An 18161-nucleotide genomic window follows, 5' to 3' on the forward strand; every position below is an offset into this window, starting at 1 on the left:
ATTCGAGAGTCTGGTAGTTGGTGTTGTCAACGGGAAAGCTCGAATTTGTGCTGGGCAGTGATGATAAATATGAAGTGGGTTGCTGCTAGTATCGGCAGTAGAAGACGAAGACTATTAATGAAGTCCGTGAATGGTTGGCTGGTGATGATTAGCGTGAGAACAGAGATGATTTGGTCTTGAGTAAACTAAAGAAGATGGTGTTGTGGTCGAGCATTGGAGGATTTTAAAAGGTGAAGAAGCTTTGGGTAAGTGGTTGGTTCGAAGGGTTAGGTCATGGATTCAAAATCAAAAAAAAAAAGAGAAGAAGATCAAAGTTGGTATTGCATTCGAGAGACGAACTGGTATAGTTTGATGGTGTTAAGTTCGGATTCAAAGACTTAGAATGATAAAGAAAGTTGGGTGGTTATGTTTGAGCTTAAAAAAGGATGGTATCATGTTAAGCTCAAATACGGTGATTGAAGAGTTTGTGGCAGAAACTTGGAAATCTTATAAAGTGTGGCAGACTTTGTGATAGTTATTGCTTGTGGCAGAAGCATAACAAAAGAAAGATTGTGAGAGAATCTTGAAAAGAAAAGAAGTGTGAAGGTTTCGTAACAATAGCGTGACTGGAACAAAGAAGAAGAAAAGAAAAGAAGAAACAACAACAAGGTTGTGAAGAAAAAGAAGTAATCACCAGGTGGTGATGAGAGATTGAAGAGAAGAGACGTCACAAGGGTGTGATCGTGAGAAGTGAAGCAATCCTAGTGTGGGGATTTGGCTAGAGAAGTGAAGAAATTCCAGTGTGGAATTTGAAGAGTTGAGTGGAAATCCTGCGAGTGAAGTGGGTAAACAAGAGATGAGTTTGAGCTACAATGCTTAGTGAAAAAGGTTGAAGGTGAGCTACAATGCTCGATGATGAGTTAAAGTATTTGGTTTTGTGTTTGGTTAGCAAGTTGTATAGAGCACAACAAGGTGTTTCTAGCTTGTTAAGGATTTGATAAAGAATGGTATTCCGCTGCGATGAAGAAGAACGTGAAAGAAGTTTGTGATTATTGCTATGGTATGATAGCAGTACGAAGTGAGTGTTTGATGATTGTTGTTAAGCAAATGAAGAAGATTGGTTTTTTAGCCGAGTTACAGTTTGAGCTGCGGTTTGTGAATTGAGTTTGATAATGATGACGGAATTCTGGTATGAGAAAAAACAAGAATGTAATAACGTTTATCAATGGAAGAAGAGGAATAGAAAATGATAAAAGACAAGGACGTTCAAATGTTTATCAGTGGAAGAAGAGGTTTATGGAATTTATGTTTAAGGATATCTTGGTTTAAGGGAGGATGTTTGGAAGTTAAAACAAGATATGGTGATTTGGTTCGTGGATCAACATATGATGTTGATCCAGTCCAAGTGGACCAACTGCTGCAGTTGACGCAGTCAAGTTGGATCAACATACGTTGTTGACGCACTGTGCGATATTTGGAAGTTGGAGCTAACTTGAGAAGAAAGTTGTGTCGGTTGTTGTATTTAGAGTTTTACTATGTTTAGAGTTTCTTTGTGTTTCTAGAAGTGTGCTTTATTTAGAGTTTGATTTTATTAGGAAAGTACATTGAGTGATCATAAAGTTTGTGAGACTATAAGTAGGCTATTGAGCCATAAGAATTGTACACTAAATTTGATTATCAATGTAGTCGTTAATGCTTCCGTGTTGTGCTCTCCTATATCTTGCTCGATCCTACAAAGACACGTACAATTCACCTAAGGCCTCAAAACCTTTTCAATAAATTATCATAGAGAGCCGGCAAGGAAAGAGTGTCTGAAGTAACCAAGTTTTTTAAGCCTCAGACTCGATTTTGTTTCTTTGCAGTCTGTATGCGACATACCTATATCTAACTTACCCATATCTGGTGAGAGATCTTGACCTAAAAAGTTAACTATTTTACATTATTATTACTATATATTATTTTGTCTGGAAAAGGAATTTATATGCTAAGCTAACAATTATTCCTAAGCATAAGTATCACACAATTATTCCCAAGTTTTAGGATATCTACAATGCACATCATAGATAGAGTTCCAGGTTCGTCATAGTAGTGAGAACAAATTTACAATACAAGATGGGGTTTTTTTAATTCCCATTTAACAATAGTAAGATCTGCAATGTTGATGGCATTGATAGCTGCTCCACTAGCTCCCCAAGAACTGGCAGTATCTAAATATAACTCTGTTGCACCAGAAGAACTTTGGGTCTTGCCATCTGTTTATGTGGTGTACCTGTAAATGAAATTTTTTCCTACTTGTGCATCATATTCCCTACAACTTCGCCAATAAACATTTAAGGAAGACCATAAATAATGTAACGGTTCGAAACTCAGAGGATAAAGTGTGGACCCTTGGATATTGGAACGGAGGTTCTTCAGCACAGCTATGTTCCGGTTGGACTTCTCTTAGACGAGATTTAGGTCTGACAGAAGGTGATGTTTGTGTTTTTGAGCTGCTTAAAGAAAAAGATACAGAAATGAGAGTTTCTGTTTTCAGGAAGATTGACAATGTGCTCACTAGGATATGATCGGGGTACAAAAAGGTGTCATGCTTATGTTTTAGTTTATTCTATGGAAGTACTAATGTATGGTAGTTTCAATTGCTGTCATGATTTAGCTATTAATCCCAACATTGTATTGTATCTTCAGCTAAAAGTTTTTAACTTCCAGTAACTTGTGCAGGCGTTATGCCTATTGCTGCTTGGATCTATTTGCTACATTAGATTCGACGTCATGTTTCTGTGTTTTAATAGCTCTTTGTTTATGCTTTTCACCCAAATTCAGCAAAGGTTCACATACACCAACCTATAAGTAGGTTGAGAATATCACTTCCAGTAAATTTTACTTGGTTAACATGAATGTCATTATAACTACAAATTAAAACAAGCATGAGAGGAAATCATGTGAATCAATAATTGGTACAAATGATTTTTTGGATTCTTTTGCATAATTTTTTACATAAGTTTGTAATTTGCTTTCAATAGTATTATTATTTAGTTTTAATAGTATAAAATCATCAAATAAAATTACGGAAAAATGCTTAAATATTCGGCCGACCTACGACTGCCATTTTGTGCGTCGATATTACCTTTCACCATTTATATTTGTCCCCCAAGCCAAAAGACCTGGCTCTATCACCGAAGACTATCTACATAATGTTTTCTTTATTATTCACTAGTCAAACCACATTCCGATGCACATATATGAATTTTACTATTTTTAACAATAAAATTGATACAATGATATTTTTTTCGTAAAATAAGATTTAATATTCTTATTTATACTCATTATATTAGGTAACTCAAAAAGCTTTACAAATATATTAATTTTACTAAAATCCGATGTGTATTTTGAAAAATATCGAATTTAAAAAAAAAACTGATGTATTCTTAAAACAATGACATTTCTGTTAATATGATGTTATTCTTACTGGCGCTCGGATTTATATGCTACAATTGGTTTGATATGATGTATGTGCGTTATGAGTGTATTTGGGAAACAATATTAAATCTAATTGATTAGCAAAATAAATAAATAATACACCCAACTTTCCATGGATGCAAATAGGGATACCACGCATCAGTTTATTGGGGAGGTTATCATGTTGAGAATTTTTTTGATGGGGGCATGGGGGACTAATAAGAAGCTGACATTTGTCCTTTTGATTTTAACGGTTTCTACCAAATTTAAGTTCTGATTATCTTATTAACTGCTTAAATCCTATTCATTCTCCTATATTAGTGGCACAAATATGTAAAAAAATCGATAAAAAGGAAAAATTTAGTTAAATCGTAGGTAAAATCACGGAACACTTTGAAAACAGAACAAACAACCCAAGTTCTTTCCTGAGTTAATAGTTTTCACTTTGAATGTAACGTAACGTTTTCTCTTTACAATTGAAAGTAATGCAATACTTTTATTTGATTCTGAATTTTGTAATTTTATCTTTATCAAGTGTTGCAGTTCTATCTGGTTGACTGCAAGAATATTTAACTGATACAATAGAATTTTTTGTTCGTACGAAAATTTAATATAGACTAATCCATTCATCATCAGTGGGAACAAATCAATGAATTTAACAATTGTAAGAAACCATCAATTCACGAGTGCACCATTATTGAACAGTTTCACTCATTACAAAATCGAATAAGCTAAGTTGTTATATTAATCTTCAAAGTTTAATTATTCGTAGAGTTTTAGACAATAGCTTAACTCTGGTACTGGACGAACCGTAAATAACAAAGGAACAAAAAGTTTAGGTTATAAAAGTTAATAAAGATATTTTTTAATAAGAGAAAAAGATTTTCAATATTGTTATGTGGGATCATTTTTTTTCTTCCCTTATAATCTGTTTGTGTTAACAGTAATTTAGGTTAGCTGTTTTTTTTTTGAAAGCTAATAATATTTGTTTTGATATGTAGAAGGGTAATTTCGGTGTTTAAAATCAGAAGTTAAATTTGGTAGAAAACTGTCGAAAACAGAAGGACAAATGTCAGCTTCTAGTTGATCCCCATACCCCCATCAAAAAATTTCTCTATCATGTTTGTCTTATATTTGATTTGATACCCTTACCGGTAAACCTTAGGCTTTATATCTCCGACATCTTTGTTTACTTACACCTGCATCAAACCCGTGGATCTACCAAAAAGTTGTTCAATTTTTCGAATAATTTTCTTTTTCCAACTTTACTCTCTTTCCGGAGGCCAAAAATTGAAAATCCAATTTCCGTCCATATTTCTCGAACCCTAAGAAAAAAATTATGTAAAACATTAAAAAGGTTTTGTGGAGTGTTTCAATACTCTACCTATAAACATCAAATTAGACATTGTAATTCGGGTACCACCTGACACAATTTTTGATTGAAATTTAGTATCACTACAAGAGAACATGGCTTTTGTGACGATAATTTTTGCGGTGAAGAAGATTTCATTGCTAAAGCTTAGTTATTGTGATCAAAATAATTTTTGTCACTGTTGTTAAGTTTTCTGCGATGGGACTCGGGTTTCGTCACTCATACGTTTTTAGTGACCTCATTTAGAGACAAAATAATGTCTAGTCACTAATAAGTTTTTTGTGATTAGATATTTTTGTCACCATTTAATTTTATTGTGATGATGCTAAAAAATTGACATAGAATATTTTTGGTGATAATCTATAGATTTCGTTGCAAAAGAAAAGTTTATACTAACAAAATTAATTTGTCACTAATTAATTTTATAGTGACGAAACTAAATATTTGACACTATATTTATTTTTAGTGACCACCAGCTTGTTTGTTTGTAAATATTTATATAGTAATAACTTCTAATCGTCACAGGAAAGAATATCTGCAACGAACTAGATTTTACCGCTTTAGTCATTTTCAGTGACACTATAACTTCCCCTCAATTCGTGATTTTAGTGATTACCGAAATACCGTCACAAAGAATTCTTTATGGTGGCGGAAGAATACATAGTTGCTAAAGAATAAGTTTGGGGTAACAATATCTTTTATCATGTAAAACATACTCCCTCCGTTACTTTTTAATAGGTCAGTTTCTTTTTTTTTGAGAAAATTAAGGAAATTAAGAAAACCAATTATTGAAAGTGGTCCTCTAGACACTTGTCAATAAAAGAAGTGAAGTGAAATGATCCCCATGACACTTGTCAGCCAAAGAAATAAGTGAAATGGTCCACATAACACTTGTCATCAAAAGAAGTTCAAAGAAAAATGGTCCCAGAAAATTAAAGTAACATTTGACTTTCCCAATTAGGAAACTGACCTATTTTTTTGAAATATTTATTTATGGGTACTGGCCTATTATAAATTAGAGAAAATCAATTTACTTGTCAAAAATCAATTTACTTGTCAACGTAATTTTTCATAAAGGTTTGTTTACGTCATTTAAGGGGAAAAGAATGCTCTATAGACTTGGTGCTGGAGTAGTACCACATTTACACTGCTCAAAATTTGATTTTATAAGGTTACTTCGGCGACCTTACATTTTTGCTCGGTTCACTCATTATATAATTTGTAAGTGATAGTTGCAATGCATTTCTTAAAATAACTGATTGTACCAAATATGATGTAGACTCATGATAATTAATCTTGAACTACACAACCCTGGAGTCAAAGAAAAACAAAAAAATTATGGTGACAAAAAACTATATATTTGCTTATTTGCTTAAGAATAGACGTCTGCTAAAATCCAATCCTTCGGAATCGACGCAATTGCATGATTTGCATTAAATTGATTGAGTTTACTATAGAGTTCATAATATGCCCTTTGTTGATTAACAGGCGTGAGGATGATAAATTGGTTCCCTGACAAAGCGACAACAACCGCCATTCTTCTCAGCAAGTCCATCAAAACCAGGAGCCACAAACACCTCCGTGGATTCTAAGGTGATAGCCTGATAGGTGCTGGAATTCAGAATATGCCCGGACTTCACACCCTCAGGGTGTCTCTTTCTCGCATTGACTACGCACCTGGTGCAATAAATTTGGTTAAACACAGAGTTGTTTAATCCCTTCCCACCAGGTTATTGATGAGCTTGACATTTTCTGACATGTAGGGTGTAAGAAAAGAAAAAGAAACAAAGTGACTAACACAGTTACTATCCAAAGAATCTATCCACTATATAAGGGAAAAAGATGACCTCGTTAAAACATCTTACTACTATACTCTAAGATAACATTTCCTCTAACTATTACGATCATACATTTCAGCAAATCATTCCTATCGTTATTATTATTACTGATGAGTAGGTTAAACAGAACAACAACTAGCCTTACCAGAAACAGATTAAAGCCATTAAATCCATGTCGTTTCCCAAACTAAGCCTTGGCCATCTCTGTACATAAGAAAGAGAATACTCAGCATCGACTTAGTTACAGTAAACTCAACATAGATCGACACAAAAGAACATAAACAACACTTCCGCAACAGATAAACATACATAACAGTTGATCAGAAATGATACTTCGACATGCATCAAGAACATTCATATCATTGTTCAACTCAAACTAGTATCACAAATCAGCCAAATGAGCTCTGGAATCATTCCAAATCCAATGGATCAAGAACAATCTAAGTAAGTTTTAAACCATCATCCCAATTCATGCAATAGAAAATCAAATACAGGTTAAACCATCATCCCATGTACCAATATTACTAAAATTAGCTTAGAGTACAGTTCGGCACAATAAAAAATCAACCCAAACCACAAGTATATACCTAACTGTTCAGTATAAATTTTTAAATCATCATCCCAACTATCAATTTACAAAAGCACCGGTCGTCATAACATAAGAAACACAAGCACACAGACTGGTTATTTGTTTACAGATCTCAGAGGTGACGTATGTGAAATGCTAACCAGCCAGACTGGTTTTGTAAACAGATCTCAGAGGTGACGTATGTGAAATGCTAACCACACGTACTACACTGAAGCAACTCGACGTTATTCTGAACACAGATAATCGTTCAGTCCTTATTGATACTTCCATATGATCTGATACAACATATCAGTTTTTGTGCCTAAAAGAAAGAGAATAAAACCCAAATATCAAAATACATGAAAGAACAAAAAAGGCAATGTCACCAACTACTCACAGCATTGAAATACTGGCACCATAATGCATCTAAAACAACTCTATTCCGGAATATACTGGCAATTCAACCTTCTTTATTCTTTCATTATGTTTTCCCAGTCTATTGCATTCAAATTGAATTCAATATTATGCGCATTCTTTTTAAAGAGTGCTAATTTGACATTCTTGTTTAGTTAAGTAAATAGCCAACGACAAATTTCGATGCAGCATCCTGAGAGAATGTCGCATAAAATTAGATCAAATGACGAAATTAAGATGTTCAGTGAGCACTCGTTAGAGAGTGCACAAAATCAAACTCAAAGTAGCCAATGACTGGGCCAAGGTAATACAGAGGTATGCCCAACCGCGGGAGTGAGCAATTCGGTATATACAGATCCAATCGACGCACCAATGCAATAGCTCTAGATTCTCAAATCCTTCAATCAAATCAAATCAATGGGTTTGAACATATTTACAAATTAATTTAAATCAAAGAACTGTACTTCAATTCAGTTTACAAAGTTTTTTCTTTCCTCAAAGAGCGAAGTAATGACAGTAGAACTCACCATCAGTGCAGGAAGAAGGTGGATTTCTTTCGAGGTCCTTTAATTCCCTCCAAATTCATTTCATGCCGCGCGCAATCATGCCATAGTGCTACCACTAATAAGTGATTTCCACGGAAGAGGCGAAGTTCTGCTCATGGGTTTTTAGAAAAGAGGAAAGTATAACGAGTCAACGATTCAATTAGGGTTTTCAGAGGAAAAATAATTTCGGTGAAGAACAGTTTCCATTTTTTCTTTGGCCTTTTCTTTTTTCCATCGAAAGCCCTAGAAACTAAGCATATGGGAGACTCCGTCGGGTTATAACATGGTGTGGCAAAATGTAAAATATTAAGTTACTCCATAGTTATTAAACCGTTCAATTGTCCAAGAGACCCACATACAGCCTTGGCATGCCTGAACTAATTTGGACGCATCAAAATTTTATCGTAGTAAATTTTAGCCTGGCCAAAATATTTTTTCTTCTTGGACGTAATTATCTTTAAGCATTTCTTTCTTTTTTTTTTAGGAATCACGGTGGCCTAAACAAGTTTTTGCTCATTTTGGGGACTATATCGCTTGTAATTTAAAATTGATCACATTAAAAATTAAAATATCGTGATTAAGATAACCTATTTCATTGAAATTAATTGACTATATTTTATTGTCTACGATAAAAATAAGATTATATTTATAATCTTATAATTTTGTTATAATTTTCTCCAATCTCACTCTAATTTTTCGAATTTATTCTGATTGTGAAGTTGTGTTTTCATCGCCCTCCCATCATGAAAGCGATCTTTTAATATATACAAGTTGAATTCGCTAAAATTACCTTGTGACACAAAATTTTACATCTCAATTTTCTTGTGTGACAAAAACTTGTTTGCTCGGCTTGAAATTTGCTCCATATCTTTTTAGTTATTTGTATAATATCCTACAATCTCACTAGGATTTCCTCAAATTTCACTCTAATTTGTCCAAATTTCTTTTGATTGAGAAGTTGAGTACTTCATCAGCCTCCCATCGTTTAAGTGGTCATTATGCATATATACGAAGTATATTGTTATTTGTAATCAAAATTTATTTTGTGACTCGATTTTTCATCAAATTCAAATTTAAATACAAGCATAAATGTACTACTACGTTAAAAATTTATCTTGTGAACCAAGAACTTAAATACCAACCTTAAAATTTCCAATGTAACTAAAATTTGTTATCCCGAATTAAATTTGTGTGGTATCTTTTCATTTGTTTCAATAATCTTACAACCTTACATTAAGTAACAGAGTTGTAAGGCTACATAGGTTCATTTTTGCTTATCCCCTGTACTTTACAAACAAAAAGGAATTAATGAAGGTAAAGACTGGATCTCAAGATTTCTTGAACAAATTTTCTTTTGTGATTTCGCCACTTAATTCAAATGTCAATCACAAGTGCAATATAATCTACTTGTCATTTAAAAATTTGCATTCCAACTCGAAATTTACCAGTGCGCACTTGAAATTTGTTAACACGTCCTAAAATACACCGGGTAACCTTAAAATCCTTGTACAAACTCATTTGCTCAGTATTAAAATGCATTCTCCTTAAGAGATAGCGATCGTCGAGGTTACTTCGAGGATAAACTTAAATACATCTTCGACGGAGACGCTCTGAACCCGCGCTGGGGGGTCCCAGGTACAACAGAGCCAGTCTTTACTACCAAAAACAAAATTATTTGCTTAAAAAAGGAACAAACATTGATATTTGTTTTTTGAATAATGCCTGTTAAGTTCCCATTGGATGAACATTTTTTTGTATCTTAATTTAGTGCATCGTGAAGTAAATGATAAAACTTCTCTAGAATATAGTTTCAGCTACGCATTGTTACCTCTTTTCTATCGAAAATCTCAGAGAAATTTTCTTCTTCTTCCCTAAAATAAAGAAGCCGAATTTTTTCTTTTTTGTTATTGATTACCTAAAATATAGAGATTGTGTAGAAGGGATATTTGACAAGAAATCAGGATTTGATTGGCTGAAGTTTTTCTCAGATTTTCTAGATACTTTTTTTGAGGGATGAATGGTTGAATCATTGGTAGATGGGCAGATCATATGGTTGGCAGTGAATCTTAAATTCGTTCCATATATACAGGTAAATCTTCCCTGTTAAGAATTATTTTGGATGAGAATTTTCTATTTTTGAGGAGAAGAATATTCACCTATTTGGAAAGAAGATATGGATAAACAGAAAAACCCTAGTTTTATCTCAAAATCACAGAAAATCAGAGAAAAAAAAGCAAAAGAACCATTTCGATTTTGGTTAATCTTCAATTTTTTGGCGCCATGTAAATCAAAAGGGAAAAAAGCTGGGCGGGATATCTTTTTCTCTCCTATAAATACCCCCATAGTTATCAAGTTTTTCTCACAGGATATTGATTGAAGGTATTTTCTCTCTAGATCACAGATTACTCATCAATTTCATATGTTAAATCATATATGCAAACCCTAATTTTGTAATTGTTTGATCTCCTAATTTCAGGCTGATTCTACCCCTTGGTTATCCTAACTTCAAGGATTTTAAGAACTCTAACTTAAGGTTTGTTCTGCCCCTTTATATTCCTTTCATGTTTTTTCCTGTGGTTTCTTAGTTGTTCTTTTAATCATGGTGTTGTTTCATTGCCCAGGTGGAAAATGGCTAACAAAAATGAACAACCAGCTCCAGCAACTTCATCTTCTGAGGGTACCTATCACATTTTCCTTTTCTTTTCTTTTTGGTATTTTACTTCTGTAGCATTTCTATTGCATCAATTGAGAATAATATTGTTTGTCTAGATTGAGAGAAAGTGGGTTGCGCACACGGTGTTTGAAAAATTGTCTTAATATGAATATGCTAATTGAAGTCACCATGAATGGGTGTAATGGATATTTGGGTTCTTCTCTAATTTTACATGATATGTATGAATTGGGGGTTTTGATTTATGAAAAGAATTTTCAAAATCTATAATCTGCTTTCAAAAGTTTTAATTCACAATCATTGTCCTGTGGATGTCCAATTTATGTAGTTTCTGAAATATAGTCTATGGATTGCACTTAACTATAGATGGGTCTTTGTTGTATTTCCTTTTAAATGACACTTCTGTGGTTATTTCTCCATTTCGTGCAAAGCTTGTTGATGCTTGTCCTTTGTTGTTTCATTTTGTAGGTATGACTATTTATTGTGTGTTGGTTTGCGCCCATGGTTGGTTATGCGAAAGTGAAAATTAATTGTTTTGTAAGTACTGGTATATCATGAACAAGTTTACTTATATCATGCATTAAACTCTAAAAGTATATATGTAGTTGATGTTAATTAGGTGAGATTAGACCAATTAAACCTAGATAAGTTTCAATATGTGCCGTGCAAGCTAGTGCCAGTCTGTTCCCCTGGTATCTATGTATTGTTCTTGATAACATGAATCTGTAGTACGCATCCCAGGAAAAAGAAAAAAAAAGCACAAAATGATCAGCAGTCACAAGTGACCATGCGTAGTTTAGAGTTAATGTAATATTTCTCTTTTCTGGCATTAGGGCTGTTTGACAACCATTAATATTGACCCTAAGGCATGTACTTTATATCGGTTTGTTCCCCTGGTATCATTTTGCTTCTCACCACCCTTCTGATTATTTATTAGTCGCTATCGTTTCAGTAATTCCTTGCTTGTTTGATATTTATTTAACTGAGTTAGTTTACATGAATATCGATGATCTGCATTGGAAATTAGTCTCTTAAAATCCATTGTTATCTGAGACTCTTCCTTCCAAATCTTGTGAACTCTAGTCTAGTGATTGGTGGGCACACTTCGATACTTTGTTGTTTCTTGGACTAAAATTATTTTGTCTTATAGTATACTGGATTCCGTTAAACCAATTGTATCATCTATAGGCTCTCACAGTCACATGTGCTTATTAGTGTTTGTTTCTGGAACTTCTTCAGCTTATGGATTGTTATGGCATCTCAGACCTATGGCGTTATACTCCCATGGACTTTCTGTTGGGCTAGTGTAGTATGCCTTGGACATTCAGTTCTGTTAAGTAGAAAACAAGCCTGTCTACCAACAGTGCAGGATAACTTGGATATTATTTATATTCATTTTAACACAGTTAAGTAGAAACCGAAGATGTCTAAAGTTGAAAGATAATTAGGAGGGTTATCTTTGTTTTTATATTTATTGTATTGACCAGGCACATCTATATTCCCTACACAAAATATGTGCGCAGGATGGATCATATATTTATTGAGGTTGGTTGTGTAATTTGAATGTGCAACAGGTGTCTCCATTTAATGTGAGATAGGATGTTGCATTGGTAAATGGCTTCTAGGGGTTGTTGGTATATTAGTTGCTTCTGTCCTTATTGGTTCTGCTATGTGGATTTAAGATCCCGGTATGTATTTGAATTATTTATGAACTCCGGCAATGCAATTCCTTTGCATTAACTCTATTTTCTCATTCCTTCCTGATGTCTGGTTTTTCTATTGCATATAGAGAGATGTTTGTTTAAATGTATAAATATTTTAAGAATATTAGAAGCCTAGGATAGAACATGTGTTGTATAATGTTTACTCTATTTCTGTTGCAACATCAACTTACTTAGTAAGGTTCATCTCCTTTGCAAAACAGAAACGGAAATCTGGATCCAAGCAACCAATAGGATCCATAAACACATCCAATCAATATTGTAGTCTTCTCTTAGCTATTCAATTTTATATCATTAGACTTAACCTACATGTTTGACATCCTGGTGCATTTGCTTATTATTCTCTCTATTATGTATCTCAATACAAGACATAAAAATGAGCTAATGCAGCAAGGCAATGAAGCAGGAGCTACACCACCGACTGAGGCATAAGTATTTGCTCAAGTTTTGAAGAAAAAGCAAAGACGACATCGTGCTACAACCACTGATTCTAACACTGAAGGACTTCATGCAAATTTACAAGAGCAGGCTGATGATAGAGTTCAAGTTCAGGATGACCAAATACGCGTTCAGAATGAGGTTATCAAAACGTTGAATGAACATAACAAAAAATTCACAAGAAACATGCATATTTTGATGGGTACTCTCGGGATAAAAAACATTACCGCTAGCGGAACCAATGGAAGTTGAATGTTGTGCCACAAAGTCAATTGTTACATTACTGTTTTAGTTTTAGTATTTTTTTTTAACTAGTAGCAGTGATTATCCTATTTATTGGTAGTTTATTTATCAATTTTTTTTGGTTTGGATCTTGTTTAAACAATTTATTTTAAAGGTTAATTATTTTTCATCCGACTAATATAACTTGTTTAAATGCTTATTTATATATATTTATTTTGTGTGCAATAAATCTCTTTAGAATCATCGGTATATAACTTGTTTAAATGCTTATTTATATATATATTTATTTTATGTGCAATAAATCTCTTTAGAATCATCGGTGGTAATAAAGGCTAGTCACTAAAGAAAATATCGTGACGAGATTGGCATGTTGATAATAGTTACGGTGAGGGCAGTGTTGTGTCTCTAATAATTTTTGAGACGAATGACTTCGTTGGAAAAATTGATTCGGAGACGACTATATTTACAGGTAAAGTTTTTTGGAGATGATGATATTCGTTATTGAAATGGCCATACAAAGACAATCCTAATTGGTCGTTATACGTAATTTTAGAGATGACTAAATTTTGTTATTGATTTTTTATTTTGAGACGAAAGTTATTTCGCTGCTAAACTATTATTTTTTCTAAGATGAAAAAATTTCGTGGCTAAAACTATTTAGGTAACGAATTTGTTTCTTCACCATAAATATATTTTGAGACGAACAAATTTCGCGGCTAAAACTATTTAGGTGACGAATTTTTTTCTTCACTATAAGTATATTTTGAGACGAACAAATTTCGCGACTAAAACTATTTTATGAGACGAATTTGTTTCGTCACTATAAATATATTTTGAGACGAACGAATTTCGCAGCTAAAACTATTTTAAGTGATAAAATATTTTCCTCACCAAAAATACCTTGAGTGGCAAAATTCTTCGTCACAAAAATTAGTAAACAACGTCAATTTTATTTGCTCACGAAAAGGTAGTTTTGGAGGCAAAAAGACTTATGTCGTTAATTAAAAAATTCGGTAGCGATTTCTTAAGGACGTCACAGAACACTTTCAACGACTCACTATAGGTGATGAAATTTTTTGTGCCGCCGAATTCTTTTTGCAACGAAGTAATTGGTTTTCGTGACACAATGTTTTGCCACTAAAAGCGACTTTTCTTGTAGTGTATGCTCAAATTGGAGAAGGCTTTTTTCTCATTATCCATCATTCCGTCAGATTCACTTATAGGATGAAATCTCTTGATACATACTATAAGCTAGCTCAGGTCATATTTTTTGAGTTTCACTTTGAAATTCAACAAAGTAATTTTTATGTGACTCTAAATAATGTCTATATTGTATTAGTGAGTAATATATAGAGACTTCATTTATTATGTCTTCATACCATCTATCCAATTATATGGGGGGTATGTTTTACTTACTTATTCTAAGTTATAATGCTTTGTTAAAGCTGTTTGTTGTTAAATTACTATGATCTTACTTTATGGGAGAATGTGATGTTATTTTAGCGACTTATTTCGTTGATGCATGAGAGTTGAGTAATTAAATGAAAGTTAGAATGGTATTCACAAGGGAAAGTGAGAGCTTACCTAATAGTCGAGCCTTCAATAAATGTACTTACATCTTTCCTATTAATATTATTTCATAGAGAATTCTAATGCTGCAGTTACACATGTTGTATAGTTATTGTACTTCTATAGAAAAGGATAGCTTGAACACTAAACTGCACTACAAATTGTCGTCACTTGTCAATAACATTTACAAGAGAAATAAAATCGATTAGGAAAGTGCTATGTGATGACTTAAGGAACCTTGTAGACTTTTCTGCAATAACCCTTTCATTCTTTCATTAACTACAAGCAGCCAAATTATTTTTCATCAATATGATTCTTTTCCATCTTTATGGGAAGGATCAACAAGTAAGCTACAACCTATTATTTGGATTAAGAACAAATTTCACTGTAAGCAAGGACTTTGACAGTTGCATCTTAATATCGTTTATCTCCGGTTTGTTTGTTTTTGTTTTGATAGGGTTACTTGAATGAAATGATGGTAATATCCAACCTCAAACGATGGATAATTGTTGTATCGTGGTATCATATGTTGATCAGTAGCAGAATCAATAGCTCGAGCATAAGGTCACCTGACCAGTAAATAAGGTTGGATTCTCAACATCTGTAAGGAACATATAACATACTTTAGTCTATGTTTAGATGTATTTTTCTCTTACCGGAAGAACATCATACTTATAATTCCCCATTTTGTGTACCAGAGTTTATCTTCGTACTATAATCTTTTAAATGATTGAAGAAGTATGTTTATTTCATTAATTATTAGATTGATTGATGAGATCTGCCAAAGTTTTATGATCATAGTAAGTTACGACATATTCTAAGGTTCAACTCTATCTGAAGTTCAAATATATTTTTGTATGTTAGCTTCTTTCCATTTGTTTTTTCTCCAAGTTATGTTGTTTCAATATCTAAATCCATATCGTTCAAACACAAACTAGATTAATCCACACACCATAGATATTACATAATTTGTTTAAATATGCAAATTCTTTGTGTCTTTTTCAAGATTATCGTGCATATTTATTGACATATATTTGGATATCTCGGAATAGTACTTACCTTCAAGAAAAATAATTAATATCACGTATCAGACTTGAATCGGTAAGGAATGATACACCTGACAAAAAATTATATCGGATATTATCGAGAATACACAACTGAACTTGTAATCTTATAATTTACGGTAATTTATATTTTGTTACTCAAAAGTTTTAACATACAAATTTATTTTTTACATCAATCAAGTAAGAGAATATGCTATATATTATTGTCTTAAAATGAGTGTATCTCTTGTCGTTTGAAAGAAACAAATAAACTTTATATCTCAAAATAAAACAAGAAATTTGACTTCAAAATTAACAGTATAAACATGTGAGAAACCGTCAATCCAGTTAACTTTTATAACTTTCTCCCTACCACTATGGAGGTAGGAGTTTGATCCCTGAAATTGCCAAATAAACTCCCATTTGAAGGAGTTTGGAAATTTGGATGTGGTCTATATTGTCCTACCTATCATTTTTTTTATAACTTAATAATCCTAAACATGGGATTTATATGGGGAAAAAAAACTAATAACACATTTTTATTTTGTTAGTAGTACAACAATATTATTCCCGATTTTATTAGCCGATGCGACTGATATAATCAACATGTTCTTGTATCACTAACACTTTACGTATCGTCTCGGTCAAGGGATGATACTTGATATTTGTCTGTTATATCTGCCAATACACCACTATAAATTACATTATAGAATCCGGGTGCACCTTTCAAGAGGATTATAGGATCATAACTGTGATAATTTGCTGAAACAAAACGAGTAAGGTTGTCCATCATGAAGTTTCCTTCTCTAGGTACCGCATTCACTTGGATTGGGACTTTACCATTTTCCAAACCAATTATTTAGTATTAATTTCTAAAAATCGGCCAAAACTTCACATTTTACTCTCTCGGCATGTGCCAACTTTGACTCTGGTGAAGTTTTCTTTGCCGTAACATTTTCTGACTGAATTACATGAAATTGAAGAAGTTAAAAAGGAAACATTAAAACACTTAAAATAAGAATATTAAACAGTGATGGAAAAACAGTGCATCGCAGGTTCCGAACTCGACACCACATGTGCTACAACCAAACATATTGAACTTTTTTTTTCACCTAGGTTCTTTCTTTTCTCACTCTTTTTCTTTCTCACCTGGTTGTTATTCTGGTAGCTAAGTTAGGGAACTATTTATCTGGGGAAAAAGGAGGTTGGCGGTTGGCAAAACAAACCCTTTAATTAATTTGCTCCTAAAACTCCAGTGATATGTTAATTTCTCTTTGGCGCATTCTCATACATATGGACCATGTATATACGCTAATAATGGAAATGAGAAGCGCCTTTTGGGTGGTGAGAAATTTAAGAAAATGGAGGTAAGTTCCAGTTCTCAAGCAGTGCACATTGTAAAGTAAGAGCAAAAGCTTTTAATACTCTATGATGATTAATCTATTTGTTTTCCTTAAACTATTTCATGGTCCACATGTGGTCTATGGTCTATTCTTTGTGTGGTCAGAGACCTCATAAGGCACGGGATTGGCTTTAGTGAAGCTCTCTCTGTACATATCAATTTTACTTCTGTTCACAAGTATACATGCATGATTATGTACATACGAAGAGCGTTATGCAGTTTGCCAGTTTCTTTGTCTAATCAATGTACACAATTAACAAAGGATGGGATGTAGAAATTGACTAACAACCACAATGACTAAATTTTTTGGAAAAAGATTAATAATGATGGTCATGTTTCTTTGTAGCGGAAAAATACTAATAGATAAGTTGGTGTTTTAGATATATGACTTTTGAAAAAATATTAACAATGATGTTCATGTTTCTGGGACGTTGACAGAAAAATACTAATATATAACTTAGTGTTTTAGATATATGACTTTTGACAAAAAAAAAAAAAAAAAAAACTCATAATGCCAAAAATTGCGAAAAGATTCTAAAAGTCATTATTTTAAGAACCCATTTAGGAAATACTTTTACAAATTAGGCGATATGGAAAAAAATATATAATAGAGATATTATGAAGTAGAATGAAAAATTCCTTATACATATACTTTTCATAAGGGATAAAATGCTTATTTAATTAATTGTTAATCATTTGTGTTAGTTATAGATTATATTAAGTATTAGATTAGTAAGATAAACATATATATTAAAGTTATTAATTATAGATTGTGTTATTTTTGGGAAGAAGAAAAATAGAAACAAGATTTTAAAAGTTATCCAAAATCGGCATGGTTTTTATCCAGCATGTATGCCAGGTTTGAACAGTCATAGTTTTCATCCAATACACAATGCTCACGG

The 18161-nt window shown here is 32.8% G+C and overlaps 2 long non-coding RNA genes across 2 annotated transcripts; one reads left to right on the forward strand and one right to left on the reverse strand.

Moving 5' to 3' along the window:
- Window positions 1-6022: 6022 nt before the first annotated feature.
- On the reverse strand, window positions 6023-8385 carry LOC113323192. The gene is made up of 3 exons (XR_003347467.1): window positions 8155-8385; window positions 6791-6849; window positions 6023-6484 (listed from the first exon to the last, which is right to left on the reverse strand). It is a non-coding gene; the product is annotated as an uncharacterized LOC113323192 (long non-coding RNA).
- Window positions 8386-10246: 1861 nt separating this feature from the next.
- On the forward strand, window positions 10247-12028 carry LOC113321584. Its single transcript, XR_003346773.1, has 4 exons — window positions 10247-10551; window positions 10649-10705; window positions 10794-10849; window positions 11312-12028. It is a non-coding gene; the product is annotated as an uncharacterized LOC113321584 (long non-coding RNA).
- Window positions 12029-18161: the final 6133 nt, after the last annotated feature.

Source organism: Papaver somniferum, chromosome 11, assembly GCF_003573695.1.
Source record: "Papaver somniferum cultivar HN1 chromosome 11, ASM357369v1, whole genome shotgun sequence".
In the NCBI taxonomy this organism is placed as follows: domain Eukaryota; kingdom Viridiplantae; phylum Streptophyta; class Magnoliopsida; order Ranunculales; family Papaveraceae; genus Papaver; species Papaver somniferum.